Source organism: Mobula birostris, chromosome 8 (genome assembly GCF_030028105.1).
Source record: "Mobula birostris isolate sMobBir1 chromosome 8, sMobBir1.hap1, whole genome shotgun sequence".
NCBI lineage: Eukaryota > Metazoa > Chordata > Chondrichthyes > Myliobatiformes > Myliobatidae > Mobula > Mobula birostris.
In genome coordinates this window covers 47835478-47854426 of record NC_092377.1, presented here as the reverse complement: position 1 = coordinate 47854426, position 18949 = coordinate 47835478, and the positions used below count along the sequence as shown (strand labels likewise).

The following is an 18949-nucleotide window of genomic DNA, read 5'->3' as shown; positions in this document are numbered from 1 at the left end:
GAAAGTCCCTCTGCTGGTTTGAGTCAAACTTTCCACAAAGGAACATCGTGCTGGATACAGAAAAGTCTTCCTAATCCCAGAATTTAGCTGCAACAATTTCTCAAGGAGGTATCCCAAGCCCAGTCATGTGCAGCTGCTTGAAGCAGCCACATCAATACTAATGAAGAGCTTGGAGATTAGTGACTCAATGTCTAACACCCCAAAACCTTTCCATCATGTATAAGGTATATCAACACTGTGATTGAATACTTCCCTTTTGCTTGGATGAGTACATCTCCAATACAGAGGTAGCTCAGCACCATCCAGAACAAAGTGGTCACTTGATTAGCACCTGACTTACCATTCTAAATGCACATTTCTTCCACCACGGCACGCAATGATTGTTGTGGATAATATTTACAAAATCCATTGCAGTTATTCCCACAACACTACTGATATTTCAAACTTCTAACCACAAAATGAACTAGACAGTATATTAGTCAGATTCGAGAACAATTCCTTCATCATCTAAAATCTGGAACGCCATACCCAATAACACAATGGAAGTACCACCACCATCATGACCACAAGAGGTTTATGAAAGCTGCCTGTAGGTAATTTCTTCAATTAGAGATAGTCAATAAATATTGCTTCATCTCCAACATGCACAACCTGCAGTTGAATAAACTGTTATAAATTAAAATGGCCTATATTGCTATATGTAGTAAATTAGGATAAATGCATCAATTTTGCTAAGTAGCTAATACAAACTGACAATATGAGTCCATCTATGCACTACATTTCAATCTCCATTTCATTATAAATCCCATATTTCTTAAGTGCCTGAAGATGTCTAATCCTGCTCAATCCTTTTTAACAGCAATGTCAAATCAGATTAACCTTCAAAGTAGTGATAGGGCTGACCAGCGCTATTCTCCTAATGTTATTTCAGTTATCACTACTGTGAGCACACAGTAAACTGAACACTTTTCATATGAATTGCAACTCTTCACATAACTATACCAACACCAGATAAAAGGTCATTATTATAATCCAGCAAATGAACCTTCCCATCAAAATGCTCTATAAAGTAAGAGTAACTAATCAAGAAAAGGAATTCATCCAATTGACTTTTACAGAACTCTTCTGGTAATGAAGGGAAATGGATACAAAATGAAATACTAATACAGAGTGCACTGCTGAGATGTAGCATTGACAAAAATATACATTCATTTTGTATGCAATTATATTATATTACACTGTTCAAATTTGCAGGCTGCTCAATACAACAAAAATCCAGGATAACTCAATCAATTTTTGCTTGTGAACACTTCAGGCTATTTATTTAAAGATACAGCATAGTAACAAGCCCTTCTGACCCAACGAGCCTGCGCCACCCAATTAAGCCCATGTAACCACCTAACCTATGAACCCGTATGTTATTGGATCGTGGGAGGTAACAAAAGTCCCTGGAGGAACCCCAAGCAGACATGGGGAGAGCGTACAAACTCCCTACAGAGAGAGACAGAATTGAACACAGGTCGCTGGAGCTGTGATAGTGTTACGCTAACCACTACGTTACCGTGCCACTCGATAAATAATAAATCTCATAAAAGGACCATGTCAAAATATTGATATGCTCTGTACTTTGATTTCATTCTTCAGAATCCCACAAGCCAGATTTTTTTTTAAACCTGCCTGCTATGAAAGAAAACTGGAGCATGTATGATGTAATTCCCAGGCTCTCACCGCAATTACGAACAGTAATCACACTTAATTCCATGGACAACTGAAAGCCTCAAGTTGTGCCACTGTGGAAATTCTTACTACAACTGGCAAAAGGAATTGTTTCTGCAAGAAGCAGGACTAACTCAGATGACCTTCTGCCTGGGACAGCCAGCCAAGGTGGACATACATGAGGTATTTCAGTTCTTCAAGGAGACATCAGACATTGCAGAGTCAGAGAAGAACACGAAGGACAGAATCGGAACTGTGAGCGATCCGATCACAGAAAGGCACCGGCCTTCTTTGGAACATGGAGTCATTTAGTCCATCCAAGTACAATTACAATCAAAACTAGCTCTTGCTCAAACATCCTTCAATTCTTCCCTTAAAACTGGTTTCTTTTTCTGTGTGACATCCATGCTATTTCTGTAAACTTCATGCAGACGTTAATGTTATATTAGCAAGCCTGCAAAAGTCACCCACTTAAGTCTTAAAGTTCAAAGTTAATTATCAAAATCACTATATACTACCGAGATTCATTTTTGTGGGCATTCATGCTAAATACAAAGAAACACAATAAAATCAATGAAAAACTGCACACAAAGACGGGAAAACAACCAATATGCAAAAACACAAAAATATTAATAATAAATAATCAATAAATATTGAGAACAGGAGGTGAAGAATCCTTGAAAGTGAGTCCATAGATTGTGAGCATGTGAGTTGTCCCACTGGTTCAAGAGCCTGATGGTTGAGGGGTAATAACTGTCCCTGAGAGCACTCCTTATAAATGTGCTCAATGGTGGGAGTGCTTTATGCATGATTGACTGGAATTTTTCTAGGCTTTTCTCTTCAAGGGCACTGGTATTTCCACACTAGGCCATGGTGCAACCATTCAGTATACTCTCCACTGTGCATCTATTGAAGTTTGTCGAAGTTTTAGATAACATGCAGAACATCTGCAAACTTCTAAGAAAGTAGAGGCATGATCATGCATTCTTCATTACATTTATGTACACCCAGGACACACCTTCTGAAATGACAACTCTGATGCATAATAGCACTTTCTGTGCATAGATGTATTGTACACTTAAAAGTAAACAACTCAATCTCAAATTCTGTGTTTACCAATAAAGTTTGCATTCATTCTTGCAATGCATAACAAAAGCATTAACCATTAAATTATTTTCATACCATCCAAAGGTATTTTAGAAGCCACAACCAACATCAAAGCAATGCAAAACACAACATGAAATAGAAACATAGAAAACCTGCAGCACAATACAGGCCCTTCGGCCCACAATGCTGTGCCGAACATGTCCTTTAGAAATTACCTAGGGTTACCTATAACCCTCTATTTTTCTAAGCTCCATGTACCTATCCAGGAATCTCTTAAAAGACCCTATTGTATCTGCCTCCACCACCGTCGCTGGCAGCCCATTCCACGCACTCACCACTCTCTGCGTAAGAAAAACTTACCGCTGACATCTCCTCTGTATCTACTTCCAAGCACCTTAAAACTGTGCTCTTTTGTGTTGGCCATTTCAGCCCTGCTATCCACATGGTCAATGATTGTCATCTTATACAACTCTATCAGGTCACCTCTCATCCTCCATCACTCCAAGGAGAAAAGGCCCAGTTCACTCAACCTATTCTCATAAGGCATGCTCCCCAATCCTTGTAAATCTCCTCTGCACCATTCCTATGGTTTCTACATCCTTCCTGTAGTGAGGCGACCAGAATTGAGCACAGTTCTCCAAGTGGGGTCTGACCAGTGTCTTATATAGCTGCAACATTACCTCTCGGTTCCTAAACTCAGTACCACGGTTGACGAAGGACAATGCACCGTATGCCTTCTTAACCACAGCATAGCAGCTTTGAGTGTCCTGTGGACTCGGACCCCAAGATCCCTCTGATCCTCCACACTGCCAAGAGTCTTGCCATTAATGCTATATTCTGCCATCATATTTGACCTACCAAAATGAACCACCTCACATTTATCTGGGTTGAACTCCATCTGCCACTTCTCAGCCCAGTCTTACATCCTATCGATGTCCCACTGTAACCTCTGACAGCCCTCCACACTATCCACAACACCCCCAACCTTTGTATCATCAGCAAATTTACTAACCCATCCCTCCACTTACTCATCCAGGTCATTTATAAAAATTACAAAGAGAAGGGTCCCAGAACAGATCCCTGAGGCACACCACTGGTCACTGGCCTAAATGCAGAATATGACCTGCCTACAACCACTCTTTGCCTTCTGTGGGCAAGCCAATTCTGGGATCCACAAAGCAAGGTCCCCTTGGATCCCATGCCTCCTTACTTTCTCAATAAGCCTTGCATGCGGTACCTTATCAAATGCCTTGCTGAAATCCATTTACACTACATCTACTGCTCTACCTTCATCAATGTGTTTAGTTACATCCTCAAAAAATTCAATCAGGCTCGTAAGGCACAACCTGCCTTTGACAAAGCCATGGTGACTACTCCTAATCATATTATCCCTCTCCAAATGTTCATAAATTCTGCCTCTCAGGATCTTCTCCATCAACTTACCAACCACTGAAGTAGGACTCACTGGTCTATAATTTCCTGGGCTATCTCTACTCCCTTTCTTGAATAAGGGAACAACATCCGCAATGCTCCAATCATCCGGAACCTCTCCCGTCCTCACTGATGATGCAAAGATCATCGCCAGAGGCTCAGCAATCTCCTCCCTCACCTCCCACAGTAGCCTGGGGTACATTTCATCTGGTTCCAGTGACACATCCAACTTGATGCTTTCCAAAAGCTCCAATGCATCCTCTTTCTTAATATCTATATGCTCAAGCTTTTCAGTCCACTGTAAGCCATCCCTACAATCGCCAAGATCCTTTTCTGTAGTGAATACTGAAGCAGAGTATTCATTAAATACCTCTGCTACCTCCTCCAGTTCCATACACGCTTTTCCACTGTTACACTTGATTGGTCCTATTCTCTTACGTCTTATCCTCTTGCTGTTCACATACTTGTAGAATGCCTTGGGGTTTTTCTGAATCCTGTCCACCAAGGCCTTCTCATGACCCCTTCTGGCTCTCCTAATTTTATTCTTAAGCTCCTTCCTACTAGCCTTATAATCTTCTAGATCTCTATCTTTACCTAGTGTTCTTTTTAAACCTTTCATCAGATATTCTTTTCTTATTGACTAGATTTACAACAGCCTTCGTACACCACGGTTCCTGTACCCTACCATTCTTTCCCCGTCTCAGTGGAACGTATCTATGCAGAACTATGCAAATACCTCCTGAACATTTGCCACATTTCTTCTGTACATTTCCCTGAGAACATCTGTTCCCAGCTTATGCTTCCAAGTTCCAGCATGATAGCTTCATATTTCCCCTTACTCCAATTAAATGCTTTCCTAATTTGTCTGTTCCTATCCCTCTTCAATGCTATGGTAAAGGAGATAGAATTGTGATCACTATCTCCAAACTGTTCTCCCACTGAGAGATCTGACACCTGACCAGGTTCATTTCCCAATACCAGATCAAGTACATTCTGTCCTCTTGAAGGCTTATCGACATATGATCATGCAGTCAACGCTAAACCTGGGAAAATGTTAACATTAAAGAAAATGTAAAGTATGATGAAAAATGTAATCAGGAACTACAGTACTGTTTAGAATATGTAATAATGTCAGGTTTTACTTAAACTTAAAATGGAAGAAGTTACTTCCATTTCTGATAATCAAAGAGCCAATTTTAAATTTCCCATAATTTTCTTCTCTGAAAAGGATTACCACTTGTTTAAAATTGTAGTCTTTTGGCAATTACTTTTTTTTAAGGTTCTGTTGCAAAATATTTCCTGCTGTAAAGCTATGACATTAATCATTGATAAGACAATGTAGTTTGCAACTCATTCTCAAACTTCAAAAAGTTTTGTAGGTTTTAAATCACGTTTTCAGTCACCCAGTATTTCAGTTACCTCTATTTGGGTTTTCACAAAGTGTTTCATCATTAAAACAATCATTTGTACTGTAACTATAACTGTAACCTCTATTATTCAATGAATTGAAAGTTGGAAAATTGAAGCACTTAAAATCATCCAGATCACACTGCTGAAAGTACTGAGAATTTTAAGAATGATGGCCCTTCCACCTCAAGTCTCTTCATTGTTTCTTTCATTGTTTTGGTCCTATTTCAAATTCAGCAAGCACTAAAATAACTGAAATACAAATTGATCTGGTGGTTCAAAGCTCCTTCATAAAAACAGGCAATCCCAGTTGGTAGACTCCTCAGATGAGCCACAACCTCAGCACTAACCACGGTCTCTCCTCTTCAGGCATGGTGGTGAGAACATATGCCCATCTCTAGAGGAGGGTGCAGCTTAAAATATCAATTCAGAACCAGCCTTGTTATCGGCCCTCTTGTGCTGGTGAACAAAGCATGCATTGAATGTAGCACCAGCTGGTGTTTATATCTGTTAAATCAAACAGGCTCCATATTAATTTCAAATTCAACAATCTGCTGAGACTAACATTGCAGATGCCATTAATAGGATAAAGCATGATATGTCTTAGAGTGAAACAAGTCTGAGTTGCAGTAGGGCGTTCTTTGACCATCCTTGTCCTGTTCATATTTGGTCTGGTCTCGGAAGGTGTATGTGGGTGTGTGGAACATGAGAGAAATGCTGATTTAACAGATACTCATGAAATTACCAATGCAGCTACCAAAAGCAGGGCTGGGGCAAATAAAGAAAAATAAATCTTAACTAATATCTTCACCAAATTCTTATTCTGCTCAAAAGGTTACTGTAATAAAGATTGTTATAAATAATTGATTAGTGAAGCAAATTCATCTGCTTTAAATCAGTGTTTTTAAATCCACTGAGCAAGAGATACATTCAGTTCCATGAACTTCATAGTCAATGGCATTAAACATGCTGACAGAAGTTGAATCAGAATCAGGTTTATTATCACTGGCATGTGTTGTGAAATTTGTTAACTTAGAAGCAATAGTTCAATGCGACACAATAATAACAAAATAATAATAAGTAAATCAATTTACAGTATACATATTTAAATCATGCAAAAACAGAAATAATTGTATATTAAAAAAGTGAGGTAGTATAAAAAAAGTGAGCTGAAGAGAATTTTGAATGAGGTTGGAGGTGACATTGGATGAACAACTCAGGCAGGGTTTGCAAGATATTATTTCTTACAAAGCGAAACCCAATAGCATGAATTGCAGTGATGCTTCACTACCAGATGAACTCAACACCTTCTATGCCCGCTCTGAAAGGGAGAATATAACTACAGCTGTGAAGACCCCTGCTGCACTTGGTGACCCTGTGATCTCTGTCTCAGAGGCCAATGTTAGACTGTCTTTAAAGAGAGTGAACCCTCGCAAGATGGAAAGTCCCGATTGAGTACCTGGTAAGGCTCTGAAAACCTGTGCCAACCAACTGGCAGGAGTATTTAAGGACACTTTCAATCTCTCACTGCTATAGGTAGTGAGAAGTTTCCACTTGCTTCAAAAAGGCAACAATTATACCGTGCTCAAGAAGAATAATGTGAGCTGCCTTAATAACTATCCCCTGGTAGCACTCACATCTACAGTGATGAAATGCTTTGAGAGGTTGGTCATGACTAGACTGAACTCTTACCTCAGCAAGGACCTGGAGCCACTGCAATTTGCCTATCGCTACAATAAGTCAACGGCAGATGCAATCTCAATGGCTCTTCACACAGCCTTAGTCCACCTAGACAACACTAACACCTATGTCAGGATGCTGTTCATCGACTACAGCTCAGTATTTAACATCATCATTCCTGCAACACTGGTTGAGAAGTTACAGAACCTGGGCCTCTGTACATCCCTCTGTAATTGGATCCTTGACTTCCTAACGGGAAGACCACAATCTGTGCAGATTGGTTATAATATCTCCTCCTTACTGACTATCAGCACTGATGCACCTCAGCAGAACCAATTTTCTAAAAGGGTGACAACACAGTGCAAGTTGAGAATGCAAATGGGGATGAACTTCCATTCATATCTTCATCATTTCCCTGAAATAATTTATTGCATACATGTACTATATAGGGCCATTTTTCTTCCTAATCATATTGGACTGGAGGAAGGTCAGAAGAATAGGTTTCTCTGTGATTAACAAATTTAAATGGCAGGACCTGAGAAGCAATCATTTCTATCTGAAGCCAGCAAAAACAAAATGGTAAGCTGTTTGGCTGAACTGTCAGACCCAGGTCATGACCAAAGGCTGGAGCAATCAGGAAACAGGGAGGGTTGGGGAATCTTGAGTAAAACTGTTAGCTTATGAAGTGAGGGTGGTTGACGTCCCACACTACAGTGGCCAATACAACCAATTCTCCTGACTTTGAGATGTGGGATACCTACAGACAGACAGCACTAGAGGTCAGGAATGAACTAAGGTCACTGGAGCTGTAAAAAGCAGCACCACTCTTCCAAACTACCAAATGAAACTAAACCACCACGAGGACAACAAAGACAAAGCTTTCTTTGTGCAACAATGTGATTTCCATTTTCTGTTTCTAATCTGGTCCCTTCTCTGGAACCAGTCTGAGCCCATGGGACACATTTATATTTTGAGATATCTAAATCCACGTCAAGCCCTGCACAATCTTATAAAACAGCCAAGTTTTAACTACAATCAACTAAGAACACAGTCGCCTGGAAAACTGAACAATAGGCCAAGCAATTTTGTTGCCAAAATAAAAAGGAAACCTACAGGCCTAACCTACATTTTTTTAAAAAAAACCTGATTATTTATAATAATACTTCATAGAGCGTGCAGAGGAGATTTATCAGGATTTTTTCTGGATTACAGAACATGTCTTTTGAGTGAAGGAGTACGAGACTAGACGATAACGGCATACAAGATAAAGAGGCAGAGATAGAGTGGACAGGCAGTGCTCATTTCCTATGGTGGCAATGGCTAATATCAAATAGCATATTTGTAAGATGATCAGAGGAAAGTGTCAGGGATTGTCAGAGATGGTAGTTGTTTCTTTTTAAAACCTGAGAGTGGGTGGTGCTTAGAACCTGCTTTTAGGGGTGGTGATAGAGGAAGATATATTTGGGACATTTAAGAAACTCCTAGGTAGGCCCATGGATGAAGGGAAAATGGAGGGATATGTGGAAGGGAAAGGCTAAAGTGATCTTGGAGTAGTTTAAAAGTTTGCAATAACATTGTGGGCCGAAGGGCCTGTACTGTGCTGTGTGGTTCTATATTCTAAGTTCTATAATACCCATAGAAAATAGCACAAATCAACAAATAATATTGAAGCCATGCACTACACAAATGACAATTTAGAGAAGTATTGGCTGATGCCCACACTTTATTCACTCTTTTACGAACTGAGCAATAATTGGAGACATCTGATTAGCAAGTGGCCAGTTATCCATTGATCAGCTGGCACTGGGCAGAACGTTGCACCCTACTTTCACCAACACTACCAGTCATGTTAGTACAAAGCTGAACCTCTGCCCAAGACACTTTTGAATTTGCTATTGGTTCATTTCTTATGCCATTTTTATCTGCTTGCTATCACACTACTGTTTGTGGAACAATGTCACACACAAACTGCCTCCCACACTTCCTGTAATACAACAATGACTACACTTCAGAAGTACTTTGTAGGCTATGTAGTTCTCTGGGACGTCTCGAGGTCACAAAGGAGGTTGCATAAAGGCTCTTTCTTTGAAAGCTGCTGTGGGTCTGTTCCAGCTGATGTGGACAAAACAAGCCTGATGTTATTATAGTTTCAAAGTAAAATATTGAATATAAACTGTTTGATTTAAAGTAGTTCTCAAAACAGTTTCTTTCTGTGCTTTAAACCAAACTTTAAATTTAAACAAAGCTCAGATACATAAGAGTTGTCAGAGCACCTTTTCCACATAGTTCACCTTATGGTATCCTAAAACAGAGCTAGCTTTACACAAGTCCCTTGAGCAAGAACCTACAATTATACTGTGCTTTGCGCAATTGATACATCCTAATGCAACACTGCCAAATTGTGTTTTCATTAAATCTTTTACACCTGCAAGGGCAGACAGAATATCAGGTTGACATCCAATAAAAAGGGAATTCAGACTCTGAAGCTACATATGAGGCTCGAATTCTGATCCGCATAGACTAGGGAGGTGATGAAGTTATATCATATCAATATGAGAGGGGAACAACCTGACAGGAGACACCCAAATAGAGGTCCCCAAAGCTATTGACAACTGATTACAAGGACATTAGTAATGGCCTTGGCACAAATTGTGAATTTATAAGGCTGGGTTGAATAAAATAAAAGCCAATTAAAAATCTGAATAAAATAGGAAATAACAAAATAGACTATCTGGATGTAATTACACTAATTACACTGCTGTTTGGATGGGACTGATGCATATGCATTTACTGTGCTTGCTATGTACAGTGGAAACATAGAGTTCAGTTAAAGCACTTCAAGACAACCCAAGACCATGAAAAACTATCTTTCATTAAAATACATGTCAGATTGAAGAAAATTCACTTACAATTACATTTGTATTAAAGGCAAAGCCACACAATTGTAATATTCATTTGTTGTTTTGAATAAGTAATTAAATTTTACAAGCTAGCCAAGAAGAGCTGAAGAGATTCCAATGCACTTTTCAAACCAGCAAACATTAATTTTCATATGTACGTGTGGGACTAACACAGATAACGCTTGGTGCCCAGCCTTATAAGACCTTGTAGTGGTGTCTGTCAGCTGCTGCCTTGAAATGCTGCAGTCCCTGTAGTATACCCACAGTATTGTAAATAGATTTATGCATGGTAACAATGAAATTATGATACATCTCCACGCTGAAACTTCTGCTGCTGCTGCTTCCTGAATAGTACAGGTCCTTGATATGGGAGGCGCTGTTGGGTTATCCTTATAGTACACATAGAGTATTTTGCAGGGTGCTATGCCAGTAATGGAGGGAATTAATTGTTATAGTGATAAATGATTCAGCAACCAAAGTTGGAGTCCTGATGCTTGCGAACCTGAGAATCCAGGGGCAGGAACTGAAGGCCCAGAGGCGGCCTGTCTGGGTGAGTGGGAGGGATAGGAAAGGATCTTGTTTTGTTGTTGGTGTCTTGTTTTACTTTTGCTGCTTACGTTACTCTGTGGAACACTGCGGACCTGCTATGTTAGATGCCAGAATGTGTGGCGACACTCACAGGGCATCTTCAGCATCTCCTTCGGTGTACTAGCTGTTAACAGAAATGATACATTTCACCGTAGGTTTCGATGTATATGTGATAAATATATCTGAATCAGCCAAATGGTGTTGAGCTTCAGAGGATTTTTGCTGATGCACAGCCCTCACCCTGACTTTATTTTGTTTAAAGCAAACTGCGGGCATCACTAACAAGGTTAGCATTTATTGACCATCCCAGTTGCACAAGGGAGCCACAGCTAAACAACTTGGTATTGTTGTTCTTCAAGTGCTGAGTGCTGGTGTCATGTAATGCTTTCTGGTAAGGAATTCCAGGATTCAGACGCAGTGAATGAATAGCAATACAAAGTTGAATTCCAATAATGCAGAATCCAATCATTTATACATTTTGATGGTTCAGCAACTGGCTCACACACAAGTCCACAACGTGAACAGGAAACAGAGTGCAAACAGGGTGCGTGGCCAAAGGCAGGGTCTGGACAGGGGCCGATAGTTCAGGTGGAATGAGGGCTAGGATCAAAATTGTGTGTATGATTGTAGCTGAAGCCAAAATAAAGACTGCTTGTTGATTTCTTGCTCCTTTTAAACTCACCCTGTTCAATATTGTGTAATATGTAAGTGAAATAAAAATGTGTCGGCATTAACAGGGATAACCCCCTACAGTAAAAAAAAACACCTACTGCAGTACAACTAAAGCCTAAAGAGTGCCAGATGAGCATTTTGTTTTATTTCCAAGTCAGAGGTGTGTTATTTCTGTTTGGTGGTGTTCCTAATTCACATACAGTGCTTGCACTTCTCATTTGAAGTCAAGTGCTTGAAAGAGCAGCTGAGGCAAATATTTCTCACTGCAGCCAGAGCATGGTGATGGTGGAACTTCATAAGTGTTGCTGAAGCTGCACTTATTGATGGCCTGTAATGTGCTTACAATATGGTGGAGAACTGTCTGAAGTATCAAGAGGTGCATCACTTGTCAAAAGATACCAAACCTCTGACCTGTTCTTGTAGAAACAGTATTTATGTCACCATTCTGTTGAGTACTTGGTCAATGTTACACACCGACGATCTCTATCCCATCGGAGGTGGTCTTCTGCTGACACTTATCGCACAAATGTTACTGCCACCACAGCTGAATGCTGACTAGATCTCACCATTTCATTTTCTAATGCACTGTAAATGGGTTTGAAGATTGCAATCGCTACAAGGCACAATGATTTTACCAAGTCTTGAGGAAATTAGGAGATATGTCTCTTGCTTCAAGAGTCACAGCCTTTCACATACTTTTGTGGTTGGAGGATCGACAGTGATCCCATGAAGTTGACTTAATTAATGGGAAAATGAAGATGATTCAAGTTCAAATAGCAAAACCTACAAACTCAAGGATATTGGAAATATCCTATTACTCAAATTTTGTTAATTATCTAGGACAACTCTGACAATGCACAAAATACATTCTGGTATGTAACCAACAAGGAGATTGTGCAACACACACATCAAAGTTGCTGGTGAACGCAGCAGGCTAGGCAGCATCTCTAGAAAGAGGTACAGTCGACATTTCAGAGATTGTGCATTGTGTTTACTATTATCTCTATCAAATTCCAACGTTTTTCAAAACAAAGCATGTACAATTTTCCAAGCCAGTGACTTCTGCAACCAGTGGACCACCTTTGAAAAAGTGACAGCATTAACCCAAGGTTAATTTAATCTGGTGCTTGTAAGGCACATTTCCTCAGTATCTGAACTCAGACATGCCCACAGGTCATATGTTTCAAATTGCATTTCCATTACAGTTAATTACTACATAGAGCGGATCAGAGCTCAAGTAGAAATTCAGATCAGATTGCCTACACTGTGACTGAATATAATGAATGCCACATAATATTTTAAATATTTTCGCTTGCCCGAGTTTATGAAATTCTCAAGTGTTAAAGGGCAGGTATAGAGCGACTATTCTGTACAACCATAGATGGAAGATTTATTCCGAATATGTATAATTTGCTGTGATAGTTTTGAAGTTGAAATAGTATTGTAATAATTCACGATCCGTCGCAAGAGGAATTCACAGCTCAAAGTCAACAATATCCTTTGTTTCAATATTTCTATCGGGAGAAAACACGCAGCCAAGTTTTAAACATTTCAAACTGATATTTCTTTAGTCAAACAAACTCAATTTGTAGAGTTCGTAGAACTGATTTGAACTACGTGGTTGTTTTAAGTTTTGCGTTCAAGGTTTGAGAGAGCCATCTCCTTCGTCAAGCTCAATCCTCCAAGCGTTCATTCACTCAAGAGTCTTGCGCAGTCTTTATTGCTGTTTTATTTTTAAGACAAAAATGTTCAACAGCTTAGCATTTTCAGTAAACATCTCTGCCACTAACCCAACGATTAAAAGTAATTTGTTTCAGAAAGTACGGCATCGACTCGTTTGATCTACTACCTAGGTCGCGCAGCGAAACGCGAGACGGTCTCTTTAAACGTGCTACAACAAAGCAAGGGCCGAAATTAATTTTGTGTAGGGATGCAATAATTGTTCTCAGTGCAAAAGCCCTATAGAAAGTTGAACAGACACACATTTTGAATGGAAGGCTACCGCGTCTTGATCCGCAAGCCTTCATCTCGTAAGCCTTAAAATAAGGGACGTGCAGAAAGATCAGGCTGCCGGGACCGTTGGTAGTGCAGCCGCAGAGGAAGGCACGTCCGACTGTGGATCTATCAAAGGGAGAATTGAGAGCCGGGATCGATAAAAAGGCCACTTCTCACCTTTCCATTTTATCTATTCACATCTCCGATTAATCAAACAGGCTCTGAGAATAAAGAATCTCATGTTCTCTTACCTGTTTACATGTCTTTTGTATCTAGAGATGGTGCCTGGTTAGTCCATTAAATCCATAAACAGCGCGCGCTTCTTCCAAATACTTTCCAAATGTGTTTCCTTTCTTTGAAAAAAATACTTTAAAAATAGAGTTTCCAGAAGTGGTCAGTGGTCCGGTGTTGTTCCGGGTGAGGAATCCACGTCGTTCCCTGCTCCGGGGCTCAGCCCACTCGGGAACTACTTTCGTACGGTGGCGTTAGGTCGCCGTGGCTGCTCCCCGCTTCACTCCCTGTGCCTGGCCAGCCGTCTCCGGTGCCTTCTGCTCGTCCGGTTGGTGATCCCGTCCCCGTCCCCGTCCCACCTTCTCTTTCCCCCCACTCACTGCTCTTCCAAACCGGACTTGAGTTTGTGGGTTTGGGGGAAAAAAATCAGCTCCTCGTGACATCAGAAATGTGGAATGTCAGGAATGTGAGCTGCTGTTGGGCTGAGATGTCGTTCCTTCTTAATAGGGCACACTGCGAAAACACGCCCAGCCAGCGCTGATTTAAAGCAGGCCTGCAACAATTTAACCTTTAATACGATTACTTTTATGCATACATTGTTTCAGAGTAATCGACAAGAAGTTTGTTCAACCAGCAAAAAGAGCCGACGCGATTGGGTGCATTAGCGTTAAAAAAGAAACGTTCTTTCAACTTTATTGATATATTTAGATTGAACGCCTCTGAAATATTCGGAAATGAATGTACTTTATTAAGGAATGCGTGTCGTCTCTAAATCGTCTTCTTATGCTTCGGGATTGTAGTGACGAGCGAAGTGACTAGCTCATGGGTGACACCGTGTGGCGGATTTTGGGTTTTAAATATGTCCGCTGGCTCATGCGTTCAATTTGGTTAAAATTCAACTGCAATGATCCCAACATACAAACCCAGCAAAAGTTATTTAGATTGTTTGCTTCCACTTGTACTCTCTTGGCTGCACGCTTTTTTCTGAGAGCCCATATAACATTACCAGAGTTTTACTTTACATTCCTTTGAGTTTATCTCAAGAATTTAGATGAGAGATGTTCAGCCTGAAATGTTAATATGACTTGCGGAGTTGTCATTATCTAAATACGGATGAAGATTTAAATTTTGAAGATGGAAAAAGGGGAAAGAATTTTGGAGGGTGTTTAGTTGTCTTTAAAAAGTATGAGTGCCCTAGAGAAATACCTTCAAATATTCTAGGATTGGGGTGTTAACAGAAATAGAGAGAATCATCTCTGGCAGATTTGAAAATAAGAAGGAGCACTCTTGTGCAATAATTTCCAAGCTGCAAGCCAGTGCTGGCTAGTGAGTACACAAGTGATGGGAGTCAAGACTTGGTGAAAGTCAGGATTTTGACAAGTGAGTTTAGGATAAGTGCAGGGTGGATTGCTGGCCAGGAAAATATTAGAATTGTGAAGTCTCATTAGCCAAGACAGAGTTAAGGGTTTCAGCAGTAGATTACTGAGACAGGAGAAAAGATATTGTAAAGATGGAAGGAAGCTATCCTATTGAATTACTATCACTGATGTGAAATGAGGTTTATATGACATGAAATTTGTTGTTTTTCAGCAGCAGCAAATGACCATAAGTTACAAAATAAATGGTGCAAAAAGACCAAAATAGTGAGGTGGTATTCATAGGTTCATGACATGTTCAGAAATCTGATGGCAGAGAGGAAGAAGTTGTTCTTAAAAGTTTGAGTGTGGCTTTAAGGCTCCTGTACCTCCTCTGTGATGGTAATAACGTGCAGAGGGTGTGTCCCTGATGGTGAGGGCCCTTAATGATGGATGCTGTCTTTTTGAAGCACCACCACATGAAGATGTCATTGATGATGGGGGGGGGGGTCAACAACCCTCTGCAGCCTCTTTTGATCCTCTACATTGGAGCCTCCATACCAGGCTGTAAAACAACCAGACATAATGCCTTGCATCATACATCTGTAGAAATTTGCAAGAGCCTTTGGCAACATACCAAATCTGCTCAAACTCCAAATGAAGTAGACCCACTGTCATGCACTCCTTGTGGTTGCATCAATGAGTTGGGCCTAGGACAGATACTCTGAGCTGTTGATACCCAGGAACTAAAAGCTTCTCACTCTTTCCACTGCTGATCCTTCTGTGAGGGCTGTCATGTGTTCTCCTGGCTTCCCCTTCATTGAGTCCTGTTACAGCAAGCCAAAACAACCAGCTGCTCTTGATCAGCTGAAAACCAATCCCAGGATGACTTCCACTGACTGGTCATTGTTTCTAACAACATCTCAAATGTTCTTGGGTAAACCTTTTAAATAGTATTGCTTTGGGATGCACTGCTGAAGATGGTGTAGCTGCGTGGTTTTACTGAATAAAGGTTATTATGCTCTGTCTCTGTTCTGTCGCCTGCCTTCAGATCTCAATAGTAGTTATAGGTGAAAAAACTCAAGTTGGTGACAAGATGCTTTGCAATTTCAGCAGACTTGCAGCAAGCTCTTCAGTAAATTGGATCACTTGGCTGTCCTTCTGCTACATACATACTGGGAGAGACCAAAGAGCAAAACTCCAGAGATTAGGACAACAAAGAGATGATCACAGGAGACAGAGGAGCGGCTACAGGATTTCTTCGAGTCAGTGGACTGGGCCCCGTTCAAGAACTCATCTGTGGATCTGAATGAATAAGCCACAGTTGTCATGGACTTTATTAAAACACAAGTGTGTCCCCACGAAATCATTCAGAGTCTAACCCAACCAGAAGTCTTGGATGAACCATGAGATCCTGAATCTGCTGAAGGCCAGGTTGGAGGCATTCAGGTCCAGTAGATAAGAAAGTTACAAGAGCTCCAGGTATAATCTCCAGAATGCCATCACATTGGTGAAGTGGCAATTCCAGACCCAATTTGAATCATCCAAGGATGCTTGACAGTTGTGGCAGGCCTTGAACACTATCGCCTCGTATAAAGTAAATTCATTGACATAGGGGAAAACAGGGCTTCACTTCCAGATGACCTCAATGCCTTCTACGTTCGGTCTGACTGTCAAAACATGGATGAACCATCACGAACTCCCACAGCCCCTGATGATCCTGTGATTTCAGTCTCTGAGGCCAACATGCAAGCAGCCTTCAGGAAGGTGACCCCATGAAAATCATCTGGCCCTGATGGTGTACATGGGCAAGTACTGATCAGTACCCATGCTGATCAATTGACTGGCATGTTCAATGAGAACTTTAACCTCTCGCATTGACAGTCTGAGGTACCCATCTGCTTCAAGCTGGCTTCAATTATACTGGTGCCTGGGAAGAATGTGGTACCCTGTCTCAATAACTATTGACCAGTACCACTTACATCCACAATAATGAAGTGTTTTGAAAGGTTGATGATGAAACTTGTCTACTAGAGCACCAGGTCCACAGCAAATGCCTCTTCGCTCAACCTTGGAAAATCTAGACAGCAAAGATGTATACGTCAGGATGATCTTTATTGATTGCAGCTCAGCATTTAATACCATCATCCACTCAAAACTAATCAATATGCCCAAGACCTTAGCCTCAATACCTTCTTGTGCAATTGAATCCTTGATTTCCTCTCTTGCAGAGCCCAGTTAATTCGGATTGGTAACAATATCTCTTCCGCAGTCTCCATCAGCACAGGTGCACCACAAGACTGTGTTGCAAAGAGCGAATGAAGCAAACCCAAGTGCAGGACACAGGCACGGAGATTGAGTTAGGATGCTTACGTGGACGTGAACGTTGGTCAGCAAACCTGAGGGACCTTGACATGGAGCCTTGATACGGAGCCTTGACACGGAGAGACGGGGTTTCATAGGTAAACCCCGTAACTGGGTTAAAACTTAGAACACACGGTTCTAAGCAGCTGGGAAACGTTAATCACCACACAGGTAAAACCAATGATGTGGCGACTAGTGGTTGTAACGCCGGGGTTCTTATACTGCAGGTCCCGATGGAAACCAGGTCAAAGAAAATTAGGAGCAATTGGGAGATTAACAGTAGGAACCGTGGCACAATCAAAGGAAATTAGAGGTAACTAGGAAATAAATGATGACAGTACCTCCCCCAACGGGAGCCTCCAGGCGAACTACCAGGAGTGTCCGGATTGTCTGGATGGAAATCATGGATGAGGGAGGGGTCCAGGATGAAGGAGCGAGGAATCCAGGAGCATTCCTCCGGGCCATATCCCTCCCAATGGACCAGGTACTGGAGGCCTCTGCCTCAGCAGTGCACATCTAGTATTCGTCGGATGGTGTATGCTGGGTAGTCGTCAATGATCCGGGCAGGTGGAGGGGGTTCGGCAGGAGGGCACAAAGGGCACAAAGGGCTGACAGATACAGGTTTCAATTGGGAGATGTGGAATGTGGGATGAATGTGCATAGATTTGTGCAGTTTGAGTTTGACCGCCGAGGGGTTGATTATACTCTCAATCTTGAATGGTCCCAGGTCATGAAGGGCGAGTGTCTTGGGTTCATTCTTGAGGGGGATGTCTTTAGAAGAGAGCCAAACCTTCTGCCCAGGCCGATAATCAGGTGCAGAAATCCGATAGCGATTAGCAATCCTCCAGTTGCAGTCGGTTGAGCAGAGCAGAGCCACGCATGTGTCTTTCCAAATCTTGCGGCACCGGTGGAGATGGGCCTGAACTGAAGGCACAGTGATGTCATCTTCATGTGCAGGAAACAGTGGGGGTTGGTAACCGAGGGAGCATTCGACAGGAGACATTCCGGTAGCGGTGCTGACCAGGGAGTTGTGGGCATACTCTTCCCAAGTGAGATGGGTGCTCCAGGAAGACGGGTTGTTGGTGGATATGCAGCGCAGTGCTGCTTCCAAATCCTGGTTTGCTCATCCTGTTTGACCGTTCATCTGCGGACCAAAGCCGGACGACAGACTTACCGAGGCCTCAAGGGCTTGACAAAAAGATCTCCAGACTTGAGAGACGAATTGGGGACCCCGGTCAGAAATAATGTCAGAGGGAATTCCATGCAGGCAGAAGACGTGATAGACGAGATGGTCGGCTGTTTCACAGGCTGTAGGGAGTTTGGGAAGGGCTATGAAGTGCACAGCTTTGGAAAAACGGTCCACCACGGTGAGTACAGCTGTGTTCCCATTTGAAGGAGGTAGTCCATAACAAAATCCAGTGCAATGTGAGACCAAGGGCGGCTAGGGACTGGTAGGGGATGAAGCAATCCAGTAGGTGGTCGGTGGGAGGCTTTTCCACGGGC

General features: G+C 41.6%; 1 protein-coding gene across 2 annotated transcripts in view; it reads right to left on the bottom strand.

Annotated features, from left to right (window-relative positions):
• The window catches only part of LOC140201287 (tyrosine-protein phosphatase non-receptor type 14-like), a 262679-nt gene extending 248514 nt beyond the window's left edge, over positions 1 to 14165 (bottom strand). For both annotated transcript variants that reach the window (XM_072265142.1, XM_072265141.1), the window contains exon 1: positions 13748 to 14165. The gene's annotated coding sequence lies outside the window, so the exon portion shown is untranslated. The remainder of the gene's footprint in view (positions 1 to 13747) is intronic.
• Positions 14166 to 18949: the final 4784 nt, after the last annotated feature.